Source organism: Protopterus annectens, chromosome 8.part0 (genome assembly GCF_019279795.1).
Source record: "Protopterus annectens isolate FY-2018-M chromosome 8.part0, PAN1.0, whole genome shotgun sequence".
In the NCBI taxonomy this organism is placed as follows: Eukaryota; Metazoa; Chordata; order Ceratodontiformes; family Protopteridae; genus Protopterus; species Protopterus annectens.
In genome coordinates, this window is record NC_056741.1 from 942,292,362 (window position 1) to 942,317,261 (window position 24,900).

Below are 24,900 nucleotides of genomic sequence, written 5' to 3' on the forward strand. Positions count from 1 at the left end.
GACTCTCAGTCTGTGTATGGTGTACCTCTGTCACATATTAATTACATCAGACAGCTGGAAAACACTTTGAACATTTTGAGTGACGTGCAGTACTGCAGAAACAGGGACAGATGTCAGTGTCTGTAACACACAAAATCCTGGACTGGAGTGCAAGTAGGTGTGGCCTAAAGTCACTTTATAAGTACTGACAGTCCCATTGGGAATGCCCATACTCTTAGTTAAACTGAGCGCAAGTTAAACTGAGAGCAATCCAGTTGGCCCTTGATCAAAATGACCTGTTATGTATAGATATGTCTGTGCTTACATAAATAAATGTATACATATCTGTCTGTCACTATGTCTCTCTCACATACACAGTATATCTATCTCTATGTATTTTCAAATAGATATATAGGTTCATAGGTTCATAGGTGTGAACTAGGCTAATGGCCCTGGAGCCTTTACTAGCCTAGCCCATAGGATTATCTTGGCCACCCGACCTTAGGTCCCAGTGCCTCTGTCAAGTAGAGCCACTGGAGTGATCACCGGGGTGAATTTTCTATTTCCCATCCACTCATCTAGATTTCTCTCGAAGAGGGCCTGTGGGGTGCTCTGTTTGACATGTATGGGAAGTCTATTCCATAGCATGGGCAGTCTCTGGGTTACAAACCTGCCCCTCCAGCATGTTCTGTTGATTGTGGTAATGAGGTTGAGGTCTCTAGAGTGCGTGGAGTGGAGGGATTGGGATTTCTTTATATGTAGTATTTCTAACAGAGCTGGGTCAGACATGGCTTTGTAAGTCAAGCAGAGATTGCCTCTAAGTAGGTGATATGAGACAGAGAATAGTTGGAGTTTTTTGAGTCTGTCCATATAGGACAAGTGTTTAAGGCCTAGGATCCTCTTTGTGAGGTACTTTTGCAGCCTCTCCAGTTGTTGCAGGTGTCTAGTGCGGTACATGCCAAATGGGGTATTGTACTTGATGATTGGCCTAATGAGGGAAGAGTAGAGGGAGACAATGACCTCTTTCTTCCTGGATACAAAACCATTAGTAATGAGATGTGTCACATAGAAGGACTTTCTGACCACAGTGGCAATGTGGTGGTCAGAAGAGAGGTTGCTGTCAACCTGTGTTCCCAGATCTCTTATAATGCCTTCTGTGTTCAGTGGACTAACATTGATGTGGTAATTCATGGGAACCAGGTTTTTCCTAAAGGGGATGATGACACATTTTTTGGCATTGAGCTTAAGGCCATGGTTCTGACACCAGTCATTGGTCTCAGTGAGGCCTTTCTGTAGGATATCAACATCACTTGGGGAGATAATAATAGCTCCCAACTTGCAATCATCTGTGAACTTTGTCAGCCAGAATCCCTTTGTGTTGGCCTGGACTTCAGAGAAGTAGATACCAAACAGGACAGGAGCCAGGACCGAACCCTGTGGGAGTCCACTCATGACTGGTCGGCAGTCTGCCTTGGAGTCAGCTACTTTCATACTGGGGGTTCTATCTGTGACCCAGTTTGCAACCCACATAATAATATAGAGGTTGATGCCTAGCTTAGTGAGTTTTCTATGATTCCTGAGTGGGAAATGATATCAAAGGCCTTGGCCAGATCAAGGTAGGCTGTAAGAACCACCTTGCCTTCATCCACAGCTCTGGAGACTGACTCAAAGAAGTTGACCAGGTTGAACAGCCATAATCTACCTTTCACAAAGCCAAACTGTGTGGGATCCAGAGTTTTGAGATTCCCTATATCCTTGTTTATTAGGTCCATGATGATGTGTTCCATAGCTTTGCATATCAGACTTGTCAGGCTAATGGGGCGATAGTCTCCAGGGTCTGTAATCGCTCCTCCTTTGCGGAGAGGGATGACTGTAGCAGTGCGCCATTTGGTAGGGACAAAGCCTGAGGTGAGGCTGTGACTGAACAGAGCACACAGGTGAGGTGCCAGTTCACTCTGTAGATCATGTAGAACACAGCCAAGGATACTGTCAGGTCCCACAGAAGCTGTATTCTTGGCCTTGGATGGTGCTGTTTAACCTTCGCAGCAGTAATACTGGATGCCAGGCAATCTACTGGTATTGTGATTGGTCCTTTTGGGAGGCGTTAAAGTTGGCACTGAATCTGTAGGCCAGTATATTGGCAATATCTGTTGGATTGGTATAGGAGGTACCATTGTGCAGTAGCTCAAAGCAAATCTGGGTATTGCCGTGGAGATTCTTTACAGAACTATAGAAGGCCTTGTGGCTGTCTTTACTATTTTCATAGCTAGTTTTAGAGGATTTGATGAGAGATCTCAACTTTTTATTGAGAGTGATAAGGGAGATTTTCCAGTCTTGGGACTTCACCTTAGTCTGCATCAGTTTCCTCCTTCTGTTGTAGAGTTTGTTTATGGTAGGGGACCACCAGATTGGCTTCCTTTTTTTGGTGGAGAGCATTTTGGATCTATTGGGTATGGCAAGATCCATGCATTTGTGTAAATGTTCATACAGTGAATTGATGTATGATTCAGCAGTCATGCAACTATTCCCATTTACATGGGTGCCGTGAAGTTAGCCACCTCTGTTTTTGGGAGCCTAAAGTTAGCTTTGGAGAAGTTTCTCATGAAGGTTACCTTTGCGGGGGGGGGGGGTTGGGAGGGATGTGGATTTCCAAGGTGATTAGTTTGTGGTCAGATCTAACCAGTGAGGAGTTGACTACTGGTGTAGAGCAATGGTTGCCCATGTTAGTAATGACCAGGTCAAGGATGTTGCTACCTCTAGTGGGGTTAAGAACTAGCTAGTCCAAGGTAATGGAATTAATGAACTCCAGGAAACATTGGGCAAGTGTATTGGTACATGAGTAGTTTTCTCAGTTAATGGAGGGGTAGTTGAAGTTGCCCAGTATGAGAGTGTTAGGTTGGACCCTGATATTCTCCAGGGTGCTTAGGAACTTGAAGTGTGAGTCTTGTGACATGGCTGGGGACCTATAGCAGGCTATGACCGGAATCACTGTCTTACACAATGTTAGCTGCACCTGAAGTATCTCTGATGTGTTATGTTGGGATGCCAGTCTGGAGGTGTGCGCATCCTTTACGAATATGGAAACACCACCATCTTTGGAGCTTCAGTCCAAGTTCTGGGGCCGAAAGGTTTGGAATGAGTTATAGCCTGGTAGTGCAGGGGTGCTTTCTGCTGCTTTGATCCAGGTCTCTGTTACAGCACAAATGTTGATGTTCTCCATTTTCAGGAGTGTTTCGAGTGAGTGTATTTTGAGATTTAGACTTGTAGCATTGAGCAGCATGACTCTCAGATTGCATTATTTTGTAGCTGTTAATTTAATAAGGTGGTAATTTGGTCTTTGGAATACTGCCTAAAAAAGGCACTATAGGGGTGCCATGAGTCTTGGCCAGTATCCAGAAGCCCAGGGGTGACAGATGCAGGCCATATCTGGCAAAGCATCGAGGTCTGTCAGTCATGTCATCCCAGGCAGACAGATACTGGACCCCCTTAGAATGACACCAGAAACTTAGCCAATTGTTGAAATCAATCATGTTCTTCTTGTACTGTGGTACAATTCTGGGTGATGGTAGGATGCTGCTCAGGGCTAGGGTCATACCCACCTGGGCTACATAATCTGAGAGCTCTTCCATGTCTCTTTTCATGTAGTCCAGTTAGGTACGTCTCAGGTCATTCACACCCACATGTACACCGACAAATTCATATTTGTACCTGTTGTTGAGGGACCTGAGGGCATGCCTTATGTAGTGGATCCTGGCACCTGACAGGCAGCTGACTGTTACTTTCTCCTTATTCAACCTAGTGAGTGAGACATCAGTGTGCCTCACTATTGAGTCACCTATGACTAGTGTGTTGGGCATGCTGTTTTGCCTTAGGGGCTTTGCTTGAGTGGCACACTGTTTAGGAGAGTTATGTGTCTCATGATTAGTGTTGTGTTGTGGTGGTCGAGTGTGTTTCTGCCTTGGAGGTGTCTGCTGTTTGTGTAGATTTTTATTGTCAGCCTCTGTGAATGTGGGTGTGTGGTTTATGCTTTTATGTGAAGGCAGTGCTGATGTGTGCTCTGAAGGGTGTTCCATGTGGTGTTGTGTAAGTGTTGACCTTCTCTATTTGACCAGTTATTCCTGTCTTGGCTGGATAGTGCATGGCTTCCAATTTGGATATATAAGTGCATCTTTCGCAAGTCTGAGTGTTGGGAGGTAAGAGGAAAGGTTTGGGTTGCCAGTGTACATGAGGCAGTTTATATATATATATATATATATATATATATATATATATATATGTGTGTGTGTGTGTGTGTGTGTGTGTATCCCCCTGCCAAACAAATGAGAATCCCTCATTGACTATCAGACTGCAATGGTTCTGAACTTTTTGGCCCTGTAAGTTGCTGCTGGCTTCCAAACTGCCCTCTTCTGCAAGGCTTGCTAATGTCATCAACCTTAAGACTACCAGCTGCCATTGTAATGCTAGGCTTAAGCTTTGGTATGTGTGATAAGTACTGTGATCTATTATTTATTTAATTATTTATTTGCATTTGTTTACCAGGATGGTCCACCGGGCCAAAAATTTTCCATTTTCACTGGAGGCCTAGGGAGAAAAGTTCCATATACAAAATAAATTTAAATACAATCACATTTTCTACATACATAGAGCGATAACAACTTAAAAAAACAACATACGATCTTATAAATTTCTAGCTAGAATAACAAAGGCAATGTACATTATATACAAAATATACAAAGTACAATATATCATCTGCTTTGGATGCTGTAGAGTGACGACAGCAAGAGATAGTTGCATAACTGTTAAGCAGAGGGAAGAAAAAAGTTAGTGAGATCAGGTGGGGGAAGATGCTCTGTAGTCGTAGCCACATGTGCATTGCCATAGGATAAAGAGATGCTGTTTTAGAGACTTTTTGAAGGATATGTGATTAGAAATATTTCTGATAGAGCTAGGTAGGGAATTACAAGTTTTAGCAATGGTACATGAGTAGAGAGATTGACCAACTGTTAGACTGGGTATTTGCACTTTTAGAAGGAATTGATTTTCAGATCTGAGTTGCCCTCTTCTATAAGGCTTGTGATGTCATCTACCTTAAGACTATCAGTTGCCATTGTAGCACCTGACTTAAGTTGAGATGCATGCAATTAGTAGTGTGATCTATAGTGTGTAAGACTACATAGATATGGGTTCTAATCTCACCGCAAGCCACTTGGTGTATGTGTGTATGCCATTATGGCATAAATATGATCACCTCAGTAACTTCGAAAAAGGCAGTGTTTGGCAGAATGTCATGTGTAGTAGGTGATGTAGCCCTCCAAATACCTGACCACAACTAGGTCTGCTGATGTCATCAAGCATAATATGTCCTTAACCGATAGTACTATCAGACATAGCTGGGTTGTCTGCATCAAATACTATGATCTGTAGTGTGTGCCAGTACATAGGTAAGTGCTGTAATCTACATACAGCCAACTTACACTATGTGTATGCCATGCTGTGTGTAAGCAGTAATTGGAAATTATGTTATCCTCACTGTAGCTATGTTTGTGTGTGTGGCTGTTAGAGCATTTTTACATCAGCTTAAGGAGCCATAGGACATTTGAACTTCAGTAGCATAATGGCCATACAGCTATCACAATTGTAAACAACTGTATACCCTTATTTACATGATCAGCACATATTGTCCCAGTCCAAGAGAGACACAGGCAGAAGTCCTGTGGTGAAAGAACAGTTACCCAGCCAATCATACGGATGTGCTGAGGTGAACTGAGATGCTCTGCTTGGCACTAGACAGAGTTCTGTTTCAAAGGTGGGTTAAAGTCTGCTAGAGAAATTTCTCCCATCAGCATGTATTACAAACACTGCATACTAGGTGAATGTCCTTAGAATGATTAATCCATCTACTATGCCACCTACAATCAAGCACGGTCACACATTGCCTTGTATGCAAGGCAGAGATCACCTCTGAGTAGTCTATATGCCACAGGCTACAATGACACTCATTTCAGATGATCCCCATTGAACACATGCTGAAAACGTGAAGTCCCCTTGTCAGGGATCATACTGTTGTGTGAAAGTGCCAGTACTGCTTGGAAAGGTCCATTACCAAATGGACATTGCACTCAGATATTGGTATGCTGAGGAAAGAGTACATGGAGGTTATGAGTATGTCATTTATGGGTGAACGTGCCCTCAGTTATAACATATGATTCATATCATACCACTGCAGAGACATGGTGATCTCAAGCACATTAGGTGCAGACCTGTGTGGCCAGGTCTGTGTGCCCATTTCTTTCACCCCTGAGTATGTGCATCACATGTTGCAACTGATGTGCTACTTACCAAGTACATAGGTGTTAGTAATGGAAATTATATTACATATATATTTCCATGGAGTTTATGGCCATTACTATATCAACAGGCATTTGTTCATCAATACCCTCTTGTAGGATATTGGCATACAGTAACTCACAGACTCCATGAGTGCTCACAGTTTGCAGGCATCAGTCAACATTGTTAGCCACAGACAGTCAGTATTCACTTATATTCTGGTTAATTGTATTCCAAGCAGTAGATGACCCAGGACTGAGCACTGTTGAGCACTGTTGCTTACAGATCAGATATTGGAGGTGGATGTCCCTGTGATGAGTATGTGTGCCATCAATGGGCCACTTAGTGACCCCGACAATAATAGTACCATGGATGCCTAAGTGGGTGCTTTGTAAATGATGCCTGAGTGGGGAATATAGTCAGATAGCCTGGCTCAGTCTAGGGGGTTGTATGCCATAATATTCCCTCACCCAGGTCCTTGGTGACTACCTCAGAAATGTCCACTATCTTTAGCAGTCATGATCCCCCTGTCAGACATCCAAACTGTGTACAGCCAACTGTGTGTACATCACATGTCACATGTGTGCTGTTCAGCTCCATGATGATTGCCTCTATGGCCATACATATATGGATACTTAGGCAATGAGGTCTATAGTTCTGGTGGTCAGTGCATGCACTACCTCTGTGCAAGGGTATAACAGTTGCTGATGTACAGTCAGCTGGGGTGCAGCCAGTGGTTTCAGTATGATTGCAAGTTGTTCTCAATGGTGTTAGTAATCCTTGACAGATCCCATGTTTGCTGTAGCCTGGGATGTTAGCATGTCCAGTAGATGCTGTGTTTCCTCCATAGAGAGGCCATTTATGACTTGCTCTGTAGATATGGAAATTATGGGACAGGTTGTAGGAATGTCATGTGTCACATGTGGTGGGGACAGGGGAGTGAAGGTGACACAGAACCTGAGGGACTACAGATTAGCTATGAGTACAGACCCATTATATGTGGCATCATTATGTATGAGTCCACTGACAATCTGGGCCTGCCCTTTGAGTTTACATATGTAGCTACACTGTACATTGTGGTTCTGCTTTGTGTGGGTGGTTAATTTTGTCACTTACTGTGTCTTCACAACATCACAACAACAGTATAGCTGAGGAGGTTGTGCCTCCATTTTAGGGGGGGCACCCTCACCCCAACTATCACACAGCAATGTCCACCTCTTATTGTACAGCCTGATAATGGCAGTTGTCCACCAGGAAGGTTTGCTATGTCATGAGTAACCTGTGTTCCTCTTGTCAAGCACAGGTGAGTTTATGCAGTCGTAATACTGCTGGTATAATGCATGGGTGTACAGCTCTGCATACTTGCCAGTCCCATCAGAGGAGGAAGGTGCAGTCAAGCTATGTAAACCATCCCACAGAAGTTAATAAATGGCTTTGTTGAAATATATGTCTGTATTTCTGCAAGGAGGGGAGCAGTGCTGGTAGTTTTAAGGACACTGATCTGTGGTCAGATTCCACCAAGGAGGACCTCACTTTGGTGGGCTGCAGTGGTCACCCATATTGGTAAATACATGATGCAATATGTTGGTTCCCCTTGGGGGGATGTCATGGCACTGCTCCAGGGCATTGTAGTTAAGGACATAGACTAACCTTTGGACAAGTGAGCTGCAGCATAACTAAGCAACACAGCTGGTGGTCACTTAATGCCACCCCACACCATGGTGTAATGATATATCTTGATAGACACACATACATACAAATACGTACAATGTGTGTCTAGATTCATGGACCTGCTCCTGTAGCTGGCTATTGTTTGATTCTGTGTCCTTTTAGTATTGAATGGTACTAGCAGTGTCTTCGAGAAATCACATTGTTTCACAAAATCTTTATGTGTACCTAACCTTAATGAGTATGTATACACTACCTGTATTACCTTGAACACTGTCATTGTGAGGTGAGAAGATGTGGATTGATGTGTAGTATGGTATGGATGCGGTGCTGTCCACAGCCTTGAACCAGATGTCCTTGACAGCACACATGTCTGCTTAATCCTGGGTGGGTACATATTCCACAGAATGGGGTTCAGTGTTGCCATAACCACCACGTAGCAGCATAACCATGATGCTGTATAAAGATGGTGTTTTCATTGCCAACTTTTCCCTGAACAGTGAAAATAAGATGCCTTGTGGGGGTGTCAGTAGCCTTGGCCAGTACTCTAAATCTCAGGGGTGAGAGATGAAGACCTTCACCAGTGAAGTACTGATGTCTTTTGAGCAAGGCATCCCAAGCAGACATGTAGTATATCCCCTGATAATGACATCACATGCTAAGGCAATTACTAACTTCCATCAGTTTCCATGTGTATGGAGCCATCATCCTTGGTGAGGATCAACAGCAGCAGAAAGCTATGCATAAACCCAAAAGAGACACAGACTGGCTAAGCACATTTATGTCTCTGAATACAGGAGAGTGACATATGTCCTTAGTCATACACACCCGCAGGAACTATGCTGTCAATATTATATTAACTGATATTCCGTGATTTAAGGCAATGTGTGGTAAGGCCTATTGTGTTAACCCACAGACAGCTATCTATGATCTTTCCCATATGTAGCCACTTGACACAGACATCAATGTTTCTCACAATGTAATCACCTCTGACTAAGAGGTGTGATTTTGTATTTTCTCTCGGATGTTTGAATGGTGAGAGAGTGGTGCATACAGTATTATGTGTACTGTGCACTCCCGAGGCTGGATTTTATGAGGTGTCTGTTTGGCAATGTGTCTGGCAAGGAGCTGGATACATGCAGGTGCGTGTGATGTGGATGTAGGTGGTGCAGGATATGACATGTGCATGTTGGAATAATGCTTATTGCCATATGTAATGACTGCTGTTGAAGACACCAAGGCAGAAAGGTTTGAAATGCAGTCACATCTGTCACACGTTGTTGTGTGCCATAGGTGTAGAGAGGTGGGGACACTCCCAACATCTCAGCAGCAGCTCCTGTAAAGGTTGGGTCATGCTGCCACAACCTTGAGGTTGACAACCTGATATACATTGTTTGTAAGCACACCTTGCAGTGAAAATGTGAATGCCTGTACATGCATGGTGGAGTTGTTCAAGCTTGCTGACATTAAGTTGGCCTCACAAGCGTAAGATGCCTGTCAAGCAACTAGACACCACACTGGTTGTTGTGTGACATGATGTGGGAACACAGACTTGTGTTTCAGGTACATAACTGTACAGTATGACATGTCTAAGACATGCGGCAGGTGGATACACATTGGCCACAGGAGGCCAGTCTGCTGCAGTAGGCCTCACAGATATGTCATGCAGATATCCACCAGTAATCTGTTGAAGGGCAGGATGCATGGCTAGCTGTGAAATTGTCACCTACAATGGCTCAATGCCAGTGTGCTGATTAAGACATGCAAAAGCCAACTGAGTGCCCAGGTTGCTAATCAAGGCATCTTCCTGGAAACGGGTATGTGACTCCAACAGAGGCTTTCATGATGTGGGACAGCTTTGTGGATGAACAAACAAGCTGTTTCTTGCTTGTTATCATGGGCTTCATAGTAATGTTTTGCGTGTGATGACAGGAAATGTATCAGAGCATGGTATCCTATGTGAGAGTGGTGTCAGTGAGACCAGCAATAGTAGTTGCCAGCCACCGGCAATTCTGTGGACTCCCATGGTTAATACAGCCTTAACAAGGTAATTGTGTCATTCCAGTACACACCACTTGGGTAGTATCCAACTGCAGAATATCTGTGTAAAACCCCTACCTTACCTTCACAGGGTATACATATTACACTACCATAATGTGTTCCTCTGTGCTCTATACAGGCACCTTGGATGACTCTCTTCTTGGAACATGCTGGAAGCAAATCCAATACTTAATTGCACAAAGAACAACTAGCAAGTAGTGCCAAGCAGTGTCCCCAGATCATTGAGTCATGTGACATGAAATGCCATGAAAGGAGTTAGCAGGGATATGAGCAGTAACACTGTCATACACCTACTGACACTGAACCACACACTGTTTGTTATGCTTAAGGCCAAGTCATGCCTACCAACTCTAACTGGTGGACCCCACTGAGTGTTACACCATGCAATGGATGATGGGAATATTCCTCTGTTTACCTACCATAGTCTGACAAGGTGTTTGACAATAGTAGGCCAGCAGGCCTTGATGGAAACTGTGTAGGTTATCTATAGAGTGTTATGTTATCTGATGGATAGAGAAGTATCTGACAGCCATAATCTGGGAAGATAGCATTGGGTGACCTAAGTTGCAATGACATCAGTCACCAGTAGATTTCCCCAGACATCATTAATGGTGTACCCCTTCTCTCCATTCCCTCTCTGCAGTCATAGCCACTGTCAGTGCCCTATGATTGACTACATTCACAGGTGATTGCGTATCAGGAGCTGTCACTGAATCCCACACAGAGCCAATAGTTACCCAGGATGGCCTGAGACACAGACTCAATTGTTGTTTTAGCCACTGACAAATAGTAAATGCCAACAACTGCACAATACAATCCTTTGGAAAGTCATCCATCCCTCAGAAAAATAGTAGTGTCTGCACACTACACACAGTTGAGCCATTACTCATGGACTTATGGACACAGAGAGTAAAGTAGCCTTTGACTTTCACTGGTCAGTAAGATGTGAGGATGTGTTCATTGTTATACAACTTAAACGGAAAGGTCCGTGATGTAAATCCCACTCTGTCATTGCTATACTGAATGTGGCACTCAACACACCTATCATTGTGTACAATGGCACCATTGCTATGTCACTACATAGGCATATCTTACAACTGTAGCAGCCACACATGCACCATAGTACAGCAGCACACATTGCAGATAACATGTCCTATGGAGTTCGTGTTAAGACCATACATGTGTAGTCTGTCTCATAAATGCTTTGGAGGGGATGTGTATGGTTGCAATACAGGAGGTGTCAGATCCCACTGTGTACTTCCTGTGTATCCATGACAGGACTAACACACATATTTCCTGTTGTAAATACTGCACCATTACTGTGGTATAAATAGTACATGCTGGAGAGACAGGTATGTAACACAGACAGTACATCCTATATGTAACAGGCCCCCCATGCATGTGAAACACATATCTGCTGTGACACACATAATGTTCAGGTTACACAACGGGATGCAGAACAAGACAATCATAGCTTTTGTCGGACAAATGTCTATACTGGACACAGGAAATTTGTAGATAAGTCATCTCCAGCACCACAGCTTGTAGATATGCTAGCTCCTAAAATTCTGGTGACACTTATCAAGAGTACCAGACCATTCACAGATTAAAGATGCATGAGAATGCTAAATGTCACCATTGTCCTTGTCAGCCTGTTACACACATATGGACCTATGAAGCCATGCACCTATAGTGCTGTACTTTGCTGAAGACATATTTCTTCTGTGCTGACATTCTATCCTGTGCTGTGATGTCTATGGCATTACTGCCACTGTGCATCCATAGGTGTCCCCAACAGAATCCTGAAACAGAAACAGAAATAGGTCCATGACACATCTTTCATTGTGTAAGTATACAGCCATTACAAAATCATACAACATAAGATGCACAAAATTATGTGGCTTACTCATTACAAATGTCAGCATACAGTATCTGACAGTAACCTCTACAAGTGGCATGGCAAAACAACAATGCATTAAACAAGTGCATATTAATTTATATAGTAACCTTGTGTATCAGACATGTAGCTTCATTTCCCTGCATTGATGCCGGGGATGACAGAGATGTGGCACAGGTAGCATCACTTGGACAGGGTGTTGTGTGGGGGTGAAAAGGGCCTAGGCTGACCCAAAAGGTTGACAGCATGTGTGTGAGTCAGGAAGCAAAGCAGGCAAGATGGACCATGGAAATGTGCCATGAGTGTCTCTAGGTGACCTGCATTTAACAGTGGTGTGTGAGGGTGTTTGTGTACATAGTCAAGGTCAGTGCAAGCCCTACATGTGTGTTTGTTGGACAGCTTTGAAAACATCTCTAGCCCTGAACACAGGAACTTGTTCTGCCAGGAGTTGCACTGAGACCTCCATGCCCAAGGTCAGAAGCAGTGCTAGTACCTGACGGTGACTGCTTTTTTGCTTGGATTGTGTCCTGCATGGAAACCCCAAGGACCATGAGCCCATGGCCTGCCATGTCTTGGTGGGGGCAGCACAGTCCCCTCTGTAGATCTGAATATACTGCCACTACAGGACCGTAATTGCGCATGGCCACATGGACTCCCAGCAGGTGAGGTTGCTGACCTAGATCCATGAGGCCAATGCTCAACTCCAACCACATGTTCCAGCAATTACACTGTGTGTTCCAAGAAAGACACTGTCTCAGCCCACATTCTTTCAACTGCAACAGTGAACCAATCCAGGGTGTCACCTATGCAGTGGAGGCAGTCATGGATGTCAGACTGTGCTGCCTCCATAACCCTCATCCTACATCTGGAGTTCCTTTCAGAGCATGCCTGTGCCTCCATGATGGCTTGAAACATACACCAAGTGAACTGTGATGTGACATCTGCAACAGGTGCTGGAAGGACAGCAGGCCTCCCCTATCAATTCGCCTGTGTGGAACCTCGCTAGCTTTCTGGCTATGGCCAGTGTCTACACTCACTGTAGCCATAGTTGCCACACTTTCTTGTTCAATATCCCCACCTTCTAACTGTCCAATATCTGTGGCCTCTGGGGACTGGGTATGTATGGGCATATGGAATGTGTGTGGTGACAATGAGGGCAGAAGACTGATATCAACCTCTGGGACAAATTCAGCCCTCAAACCCCCCACCACCTATGCCTCACTATGGTCATCATCATTATCAGTGTCTGAAGAGACTCTGGCATCAGGTTGTGTAAGGGACAGAGATCAACCCCCGGTCACCTGTGATAAGAAAGGAAAAAGCAGTACATTAATACCTAAACTATCATGGTCTGCAGTACTATGTTGCAATGTATGTACAGGTCTGTACACTGTTGGCACTATAACAGACCTGTTGAAACCCCAACCTCATATAGTAGGACAAGAAGACATTACTTTTCCCACAAACAGCTGTAGTTGCTTGTAAATAAAAGCTCTTTACACAACAGTCTCATCAGCAACAATGAGGTACACTGTTGACATTTGTGAAGATTCTGCACAGTTGACATATATGACGATCTGCAATGCCCTGACAATACTATCACATATATGTCTGTGGTCACACCTAAAATGCATATGTATGACTCTAACACGTGTACAGTCAGAAAATATCTGTGCAGTTGGCAGTCATGCCAACAGTACACCAATCCAGGCAGCAGGCCTGGGATGACACTTTAGTGATTATATTGCTGTAAAACTACATCTATAACAAAATAGTGTTGGGCTTACCAGGCACAGGACAATGGCCTTGTCTGACACCTGATGGACCTGTGAAAAGTTGTGGGAGAGGCAATGTTAGTACAACTGCATGTTGCACCAGAACAAGGTAATGCATCCATATATAGCACATTTAAAGTAGATACTGTGTTAATTGTTATATTGGACAACATCTGAACATGAGAGTCAAACACCAGTTAACCCCCCCTAACAACAAAGACCTGACACCCACATAAGAGTATGTACACCCAGACACACTGAATGCAACAGTATTGTAATGGTGACCAAACTAAGCTTACCTGCATGGTCCTCTGCCATGGAAACTGTGGCATCCACATCCACGATGTACGGTGTGATGGATGCCTGGGAGCTGTTGTGTGTGCATAGGTTCACCAGGAATTCCTCAGTGGCTGAGGATGGTTATTCCACTACAGACCCTCCACAGGTGATGCCACGATCTCAGGCTACATCTGCTGCGCTTATGCATGCAGCATTGATCATGTCCATTGTGCTGTGTCGAACCTGCTCATATAGCCTGCTCTGATGACCTGTGCCATTCATGTCATGGACAAGGTCAGCCCACAATATTGCCCACTGGGGGCAACCTCCCTGATAATATGTCAAAACAGCAGTGCCAAACAAATAGCACTATAAAGGGGCAGTCCCACAAGACCAGTGTGCCACATTGACAAAAATATTCCACCCCTGATGTATTGCTTGTCCTCTGTAGGTGTACTAAATCTGGAGATCAATGACATGTCATTATTACAGTTCTAAGAAAGGCTTAGTGATGTAATCACTATACACTGTAAGTATATTCACACATCTACATCCTGGTGTAAACAAAAAAGTTACATACCTGCTGGAGTGCAAAACTCCTCTGCTGATATGTGGTGATATTTATGTCTTTGCAAACATGTATTCTGTGTGCAGAAAGTGTCATACAGAATGGTTCCCCATAGCCAGCAAGTTTCCCTTTTAACATGCTTTTCATTAGCAGAAGATTGCCTCTTAACCAATCTGTGGTTCTGAAATGCTAAATGCAGCCAACACGGCTAATTTCCACTATCATTAGCCTGTGACATGTAATCACTGTACAAGATATAAAGCCTTCATGAAGATTAGAAGCCCTTTCTTATATGTTGTGCTGGACATTATTGGGGTGAGGAGACTATGTCATCAAAGAGGGTAAGTCTGTAGCACCTACTTTTACATAGAAATGTGTGTGCTACAGGCTGTAGCTGCTGCAGGTAATTGATACAGACAGAGAGTGTGGACACTTTGAAGGACAACAAGCTGTAGGAGAAACTGTTGGAGCTGTGTCAGCCTTGTTGTAGAGCAGAGACAGTGAAGGTACCCATTCCACTCCAATTAAGGCATGTGTTTGAGGTAAGTATGTTACGCAATTGTATCATTAATAGAGTACTAGGCAACATGTTTGCTGTGTCCTTATGGAACATAGGGGATAAATATAACATTATATCCAACATTTAGGCAACTGTCAGGCCACATGTTTGGTACTCATTTGAAATGCATATGCTGGCAGTCCTTACTATAAGCAGGGGCTTCAAATGTGTATGTTAGTTGTGCAGCTTTGCTAATCTACACTGTGAGTTTGAAAGATTGTGTACTGCACTCTGATATTAGTGGGCCTCATTTGCATTACATTGGTTTAAATCCCCTGTGAATACATATTAATGCATTACTTGATACTTTATGCACTTATAGTGTTACTATAGGGATATGTGAAACTTGCTCCTATCTGCAGGCCTGTGACTTCCATCAGTGAAAAGCAGACATTTCATTTGAAATGCATTGTGTGTGTAAAGAGTGCATGACTCAGTCATTAATTGATGGCTTCACAATAATGTAATTTAAATGCTACACACCACTGGATTTTTACCAAGGACTGTGTGTGGCAAAATGTACTGTTTGCAAGGCATTTAACAGACTGAACTACTGAGTCACTGTTACAGCAGGGGTATTTGCAAGATATAAATGCACACATACAGGCTGTGACAAACTTGTTTTGCAGCCATCATTATGTGCATAGCTTTATATCATGGTATTATAGGAAGTTACTCGGCTATTGGCCCTGAGGCCTTTATAAGCCTAGCCAAGAATTTAGCCCATGTTCCAACAAGTCAGCACCCTATGCCACTGTCCTGCAGGGATACAGGTGGAATCCCAGGAGTGTATTTTCTGTTCCCCATCCAGTTATCCAGGTTGTGCTTAAAAAGGTTTAATGAGGTACTCTGCTTTACGTGGAGTGGGAGTCTATTCCAGAAAAGGGGGAGTCTCTGGGACACAAATCTGTCCTGTCAACAAGTCTTCTTGACAGACCTGGGTGCTATCATCAATTCCCCTAGTGATGTGGACATTGTCCAAGATGGTCTCACCCAAACAAATGACTGGTGCCAGAAATATGGCCTCAAACTGAATGCCAAAAAATGTATCATCATCCCTTTTGGGGAGAGTGATGTCCCCACAAATTATCACATTGATAATAAGGCACAAAGTACACGATCAGTTGTGAGGGACTTGGGCACCCAGGTTGATAGCAAACTGACTTTTGACCACAATATTACCTTCTGTAGTATTAGTAAGGGTATCTCATCCAGGGACAAGGTGGTCATAACTTCCCTGTATTATCCCCTTATAAATCCCATTATTGAGTATAATGCCCCTTTCAGCATGTAACTCACAAAACACATGCAACAGCTGGGGAGAACACAGAGCTTCCTCACCCGGAGAATTCAGAGCCTCAAACATCTACCCTACATAGCTAGGCTAAAAGCCCTGTCCCTCTACTCAGTCTCCTACAGACTCCTCAGAGGTGACCTCTGTCTGGCATACAAGGCAATCTCAGACCTCACCCTGATGGGACTGCTGCATATCCACAAGTCAAGCTCCACTCGAGTAACCCCCACGCATGTCCTCAACCTGGTCTGTGGCATAAATAGGACTTGTTTGGGTCCCCATTGAACATGTATTTTGGCAGTAATGCCTTAGCAGGTGAATTTGTAAATGTTACTGATAAAAGGGGACGTTTACCTGCTATTAGAGACCTCGTTTACATCCATTATTCTGTGTTTGGCTTTCCAGTGGTGTAATGTTGCACCAGAATCCAAGCTTCACTCCCAGTTTTTCTATTACTCTTTAAGCAAGTTTGAGAGATGTGGCACAATGTGCAGCTGTACTAAAACACACAATGAGTATAACTTGCTATTACTATGTTTAGCTTAAACCACCTGTTTTAATTAACAGCTGTGTGGTGCAGCAGGTTAATGCAGTGGTCTAAAGGTACGATGGTCTTGTGTTAGAAATAGGGGACAGCTATTTACTGTGTACATGTTTTATTATCATTTAAAACACATATCAATACAGGTCCATTTTGCTGAGCTTAGCAAAGCTAAGTGACGAGCTGCATTGCGCAGCATCGTGCTAAAAATATGTAAATAAAAGAAAACTGGGGAGATTGGAAAGTGGTGAAATGGGGTGCAAGCAGGGGGGGAGCATAGTGAAAGCCAGTTAGGTATGTGCAGGAAGGGTCTATGAAAGAACCATACCTATCCATTTCTTGTACAGCAACAACTGTGCACTTTGACAGAATTTATTTATTATTTATTTATTTGACATTGGTTAACTGGGTTAGTCCATCTGATCCAATGGCCCATTTTTCAGAGGAGACCCGAGGAGAAAAGCTCCAGCAACATCGTCTTTCGGCTTTTCCCGTTAGGGGTCGCCACAGCGGATCATCTGTTTCCATTTCTTCCTGTCCTCTGCATCTTGCTCTGTCACACCAACCACCTGCATGTCCTCTCTCACCACATCCATAAACCTTATCTTAGGCCTTCCTCTTTTCGTGTTACCTGGTAGCTTCATCCTTAGCATCTTTTCCCCAATATACTCATCATCCCTCCTCAGCACATATCCAAACCAACGTGCCTCTCTGACTTTGTCTCCAAACTTTCCAACCTGGACTGACCTTCTAATATACTTATTCCTAATCCTGTCCACCCTCGTCACACCCAGTGCAAATCTTAACATCTTTGACTCTGCTACATCCAGCTCTAACTCCTACCTTTTTGTCAATGCCTCTGTCTCTAACCCAAAAAACATAGCTGGTCATGCTCCAGCAACACAAACATAAAAAGATAACATAGTAGGCAATATACAAAACCCAAAAAAAGAAATGCAGCAATACAAAATAAGCAAGAATTACTTTTGCAGTAATCAGGTGAAATGAATAACTGTAATACAAAATTAAAAAATGAAGTAAATACAACTACTGCATTTAAGTATTTGCAATAATGACATATTTTACCCAAGTAGCATAATGTAGTATTGTCTAGTGTGCAGATTAGTCATTAAATTATTAGATGTAGACAGGTAGTGAAATGAAAAAGAAAGGAAATGCAGATTATGGAGGATTTAGGTAAGGACAGGCTCTTGAGTTAAGAAAGTAGTGCTTGACTTCAGTTTTAAAGCAGCTGGAACTAGTGATGCTATGAAGGTGAGGTGGTAGCCTATTCCACTCAAGAAAGTGTTTATAGAGGATTTTACCAAAAGTTTTGTTGGGTTTATAGATGTCTAGAAGGTGCTGTTTGGAACTACAAAGAGACCGGGTTGGGGTATAAGGGGATACTAAGGTACAGAGTGATGGGTAGGCTAGCATTTTGTTGATTAGGGGGTGTGTGAGCTGCAGCTGGGCAAATAGTATTTTGTAATTTGTAGATGACTTTTGACTCTCACCCCCAGAGAGAGTGGTGAGAACAACATAATTGCATTGTTAAGCCAATTGGACCAAATTATGTGTATCCAATGAACACGTGTGCGAAATGAGATTTTTTTTGGGTGGGGACGGGTGCCCACTTCTTAAGGTGACAGTGGAATGTTGGGGAAAGAACATAGGTACATGTGGGGGAGGTAAGTTCAGTAGGTGAGGAAGCTTTTGCAGACAGACAAGACAGCAGAAAGGGGTGATGTGTGACACAACAGGGGAGGTTGACACCTTGGATGGGGAGGGTGTTGTGGAATCTCAGTCCAATGTACCTCCAAAAGGGAGCAGCATGATGCACATTCCAACCCATGGGACTGTCTGCATTTCTCTGTCACTGCCCCTGAAGGTGGCAGTGGTGGAGTCTATGCTCCGGGGCAAGCCTCCCCCAGAGGATGGCCAGCATGATCTCCATTCAAACTAGGCATCATCCAAACCCAAGGTAAATGATCCTGCACACCAAACCCAGCAGTCCATCATGGGTGACAACTTCCCCTTCACCACCGCTCCCAGAGTAGGGGTCCATCCCCGTCCCATGGGATGGTACTATCCGATGCCGCAGATAGTGTAGGGGCAGCAGATGGGGCACCACCAGGCTGGGTTGCAGACCTGCTGGGACCCAGTGCCATGGCTGGAGGAGGCAAGGTAGGCAGATCACGAGGAAGTGGCTGACCTTGACGCACTGTAGTAAAGTGGCTATAACAATAAGTTAAGGCTAGTAATAACCAAACCAATGTTAGTATTAACAGAATGAACATAATATTTATTGATCAAAATACATATTAAGGTATATTATATGTAACACAACATGAAGTAACATAACAGCAAGTATAGCAGCAAGCCAGTATGAATTAAACCATAAGGCCAACAAAACATTTAGTTTAACAAAATATATTAATATTAAATCATGATAATAAATAACAATAATAAATTAAAGAAAATAAGGGGTGGTGAGAGAGAGAAAAATTACCGTTAGTTACCTGTCAGGTAATATTACTGCACAGAGTACCACTACATACATCTACAGGTATGCAGTGTCAGTTATAGAGATAGTGACTACAATTCTTCTGTAGCTAATGGACCACATACGCATCTCTCAAGCTGTTAACAACGCAACTACACAGAACAGTTTCACATAATGTGGACTTACATAACTACCAAGGTGTTCTGTAAATGGATTTGAAAATTTTGAAAATATATTACATTCCAGGTAATCATTTATCTGGTTATCATGGAACAGACAGAATAGGCAGTTGTAATGACATTATGAAAAATAATTACAGTTGAGAGATATGTTTGTGTACACTAAGTAAACTAGACAAGTCATGTCTTAGTTGACAGGCATGGGAGTCAAATGCAAAATCTGTGAATGCAGGAGACATCTGCAAATAATGTTACAATTGACTGCAGCAACATAGAACAGACATGCAATGAATACAGACCTACTGCAAATATTAAGACATATTTATTTAGGAAAACACAATGCTGCTTAACACTTTATTAGTACTGGTGTTAACTATCTGTGAAGTCTGCACACAATATCTGCCCATGAAGTGGGCTACCTTACCCATATACCTTTTGTTCCTGGAGTGGGAGGAATAGAGGGAATTATGTGGCTGTAATTGACCTGTAGGCAACATTGTACTTACCCCACTCATGGCGCAACTTGTCCAGGTACCCGGCATGGGACTGGACATTGCGAGCCCTCTCAGCTGCAGCTGTTGGGAGAGAAGCACACCATTATGCATACCAGTGTTGCACATATTCAGCTTGCATTTAGTAAAATTTTAGAAGGAATACTTACATATGTCTAGGGCATGCCCAGCCCTTACCTCTTGGACCCAGGTGTCCAAAGTTCCCCTCTTTCTATGCTTCAGGTTGTCATAGTGGTTATGGCACTGCTCACCAGTAGTACTGGTAAAGTCCCTGGCCAACTGATGCAAGGCCTTAGTCTTACATTCTGAGCCCTTGTAATTGCCCTGGAGCAGCCTAGGTTCATAAATGCATATCAGGAGCCCAACAAAAACACTGGACTCCACACCCCATCTCTGTATCTGAAAGCACGCACCCTTTACAACACCACCTGGCATACTGTGAATTAGATAGACTCCAATGAATTCTGCATAATTCCTGCCTATTGCCCATAAAATAGTTTGTTTTCCTGCCCTTACATATCGTTCAGCAACATTCAAAAAAAGCACCGCGGCACTTAGCATTTCGCAAACCAGTAAAATGGAGCTGAACATTGTGAAAGCTCATACAACTGAGGTTTTAGCAAAGCATAGCAACACACAAACAGTAGTAGCCTTTAATCATGTTTAAGCAGTGCTTAGCACCATGCAGCTCTTCCAAATGTAGAAGTTATGTTTTTAAATAACACAAAAATGTAGATTATATTAAACAAATGGTACGTCTGCTTCAGGATTCGAATCCAGGACCTACAAAGCTTTAGACCATCACTCTATCCATTTAGCTACTTTGATAATATGCTAACTAGTATACCTTCACATATAGTACTAAGTTACCCTGGCATGTCATACAAATGGGCTTAAATGGGCTTAGACATAAGCAGAAATAAATAATTAATTACATCCTGTTTCTATTTTTATATGTCTGGCAGGTGTCAGCTGTTTATGTGTAAGCATGGCTTGGCATTGCCGTGCTCCACACCATGACCTGCAAACAGACATTAAATAATAAAAAAAAAAGAATTAAATTCAACAAAAATACAAAAATTAGAAATTTGAAACACAAACTATTAATTCACAGCACATTTCAACAGCAGCAGGGAACATTACAGGGAGCTTCACCATGTACATAACATCTGACCAGCCTCAACACTTCTACCTACCTGGGTTCATTATTACTGTTACTATGCTCTCCCTTCAAGTGCTCCATGATTAATATGCATGGCACGCTACCAAGAGGGAACTGTGGCCATGTACATTGGTACATTCTGTGTAGGCTCTACACGGAGCCTGCATGAATTTTATTGAGTTCTGTGGAATATGCCATATAAAAAGAAAAGTGAAAGAATATTTCTATGCTGTAATGAAAAAGAAACCACAGAACATTCTTTCTGAAATGTAAAAGAGTAAAAAAATTCATGGGGAAAATATGTGCTGAAAATTTCTTTGGAGATTTCAAAGACATTAATAATATAAATATGGATATGACTGAATATGAATATTATAAGAACAGAACCAAAGAATTAAAAAAAATGGATAAAAATTTGTTTTATGTAGTATGAATAATATGAAATTACAGAATAAATTAAATTATGTTTAAATGGAAATGGATATTGTCAATAATAATAATAAGAAAAATTAGATTGTGGTTATGGAAAAAAAGACTGGTGTCTAATTTGATTAAGAATGATAAAAATGATAGATTATCTTCATAAAAATGAAACTGAGTACCTAATTGTGCAATTTTGTAAATATGAACATTTAAGAATACATAACAATGTAAATACGTATATAATGTGTTATGTAAACAAGAAGTAAATAAAGGACCCCTAATATTTTCGATAGGTGCCATGGGCTATTTTACATAGACATTAGTGACCACAAATCAAGCAGATTAGAGAACAAACAAAAACTAATTATGGGAATGACACCAAACTCAAGACTCTTTTTAAATGCTGGCATTATTAACTTGGAACTTTTCAAAAATAACTTCCAGTTTTAGGAGATGGAGCAAACATTTAAGAAAAAATTAGGGGTGTCTTGCCAAAATCTGAACAATTGAGAAATATGAAACAGAGAGCATGTTGCTTTCATTTACAGTGTCCACTCACACCTAGCAGTTGTACATATTATGTCATAGCTACCTCATTTGACTGTGATAAAAATAATACAGCTTAATATCTTAGCACAAGAATGGGGGACAAAGACAAAAAAGATGGCAAACAGCCCAAAATAAGAGACAAATTTTAATTATTGTCCCATATATATATTTAGCTGTCACATTAAAAATGCATGCATTTGCATGCATTTTGCATTTTTTGAAGGATACAAAGGCTGAAAGCTCAAATGTCTGTCATTATTTAGTGACTGGCAGAAAAACAGAAACTTTATGAGGCACAGACCAAAAATATGAGGCAAAATTAGAGACATTCAGTGAAATAAGGGACGGTTTCAACTTTGTTTCATGCAGACAGCAGCCAGACAATAAGTATTCCACCTTGTTTCCTATAAATGCACATTAGTCCTATAAAGCCAGCTTTAAAATGAGCAAACAACAAGAGATTAAGTTGCTTATACCCACATTCACCCCTCCTTTTATTTAGTGACTACAGTCCTCAATGATTTGTCAAAAAATCTCAAATATTCTGAGGCACAGACCAAAGCTTGGAACATTCTGCAAAGCTGGGAACAGTTCCAACTGTTTTTTTTTCATACAAAGACTAGTCAGACAGAAAATACTCCAGCATTTCACACAAATACTCACTAGTCCTTCAAGCTGGTCTTCATATTGAGAAAATGACATGTTGCTTTCATCCAGACAGTATCCCCTCACCCCACTTAGTGACTTCAATCTTCAATTCTGTACTGCTGACAATATCTGGTGGATTGTCAGGCTATAGTAAAAGATACTTACCTCATATTAATATGAGTTATCGCTCCTCTCTCAAAGTGGTAGTCCACAACTTTCCACTATACCAATTATTGGGCTTTCTGCTTGTTGCTAAACCAACAACTTGGAAGAAGACAATGCACAGATAGCTATGGCACTTTAAATAGCATCACCACGGGCTATTTTTATTTATTTTAAATAAAAAAATGCTTCATTACTTAGAAACAATAAACAAATAAAGTGCTGTTATTTTATGTTTTTTTAATTAAAACTGAAAAATAGATACATGTTTTCTCAATGAATGTTATGTTCATACCAAAAGCTAATTAAAATGAGTTGGCAGTGCTGAATATAACAATGATTGAGAAAACATGTATTTTTTATTTTATCTGGCCAGGGGACTCCATGATGCTGTAGACCCTAGATGGCTGCCCAAATCACCCCTAACACAATTAACCACTTCATTCAGTTCCATGTGTGTTTTCCATCAAGTGCTTCAGTTTCCTTTAATTTCCCAAAGGTACATTGTTAATTGTCTGTCACCTAAAGTACCCATAGATGTTTTTCAGTAAGTGTGTATATGTGTGTCTGTGTGTGTAAAAAATAATTTAAGAATGCTTTGTTGGTTCACTAACAGAAAACACGAATACATTAGAACACAGACATGCCATTATACCTTTTTTTGGACCAAAGTACGTTTTTGCAAAAACTCACGATATTGACCTGATTGAGCACTTCATCGGTAGTTAATCCTGAAAGCTGGAATAATTGAAAAACCTTTTTTTGTCAAATAAAAGGTATTAGATTGCACCCATGTTCCAGTCTCTTTGTGTTGTGTGTGTGTCTGTGTGTGTGCATGCAAAATTATAGACTGGTGTTTTGTTAACTGCTTCCCAGGATAGGCACTAGTTTTCCCATGACAATGAATAAAGCAGGCATTGGAGAATAAGTGAATGAATTATCAAGTTGATAAATGAAGAAATATATGTATGAAAGAATGTATTTTGTCATGATATGGAGTCAGTATGCACCACAAGCCATCTTCATTAGTACTTAGCCTGGATAAGATACATATTTGGTGTCAACATACTATTTCAGCAATTTAAACGTGCCTTGTTGTAAAACAGTTTCATCCTCATCCACTGACACACATACTGATAATTCATTTTCCCGGACATTCTCCATCCTATCAGCTACCATCTATGTTGTTACTAGAGGTATGCGCCTGATGGTAGGTTGACAATAATTGAGTGTTGGATATTCCCAATGTTACATGTATCATGTGAAGCAGACCTCTCTAATACAGTAAGCCAGAAAAAAGACACCTTGCTAAAAAGATTTCTATCCTGATCTGTGTGCTGACTGCACTCACATCTACTCCCTTATGTGATCACGAGCCATTACTGTTACATGTGTCTATGGTCCTAGTGGGACACCCAGATTAACTGCCTCCCTAAAATACAGAGATTGGCTGTCAATTTTCACTTAAATCTTTGCTTCCGGCTTTGATGGGGTGTAATCAACATACGAGTACTCTCCCTCTAGACAAGTCCTTGATCAGCAAAACTTTATTTATCTATATATATATATATATATATATATATATATATACACACACACACACACACACACACACACACACACACACACACACACACTCTGACATTTCAAAAATGTGAAAGTGAAATAAAAGATAATGCTCATCTTCTTCCTTTTCTCTGCATTTACAAAACAACATACAAATATCTAGTCAATGACTTAGCCAATGCTGTTTTTTTATTATTAACAGCAAAAACAAATAATCTTTCTGCTTTAATATTTCAATATCTGACAAA

The 24,900-nt window shown here is 41.8% G+C and overlaps 1 protein-coding gene across 2 annotated transcripts in view; it reads right to left on the minus strand.

Moving 5' to 3' along the window:
- LOC122809170 overlaps positions 1–24,900 on the minus strand; it is a 726,709-nt gene that overhangs the window by 352,753 nt on the left and 349,056 nt on the right. The gene's annotated exons all lie outside the window — the stretch shown is intronic.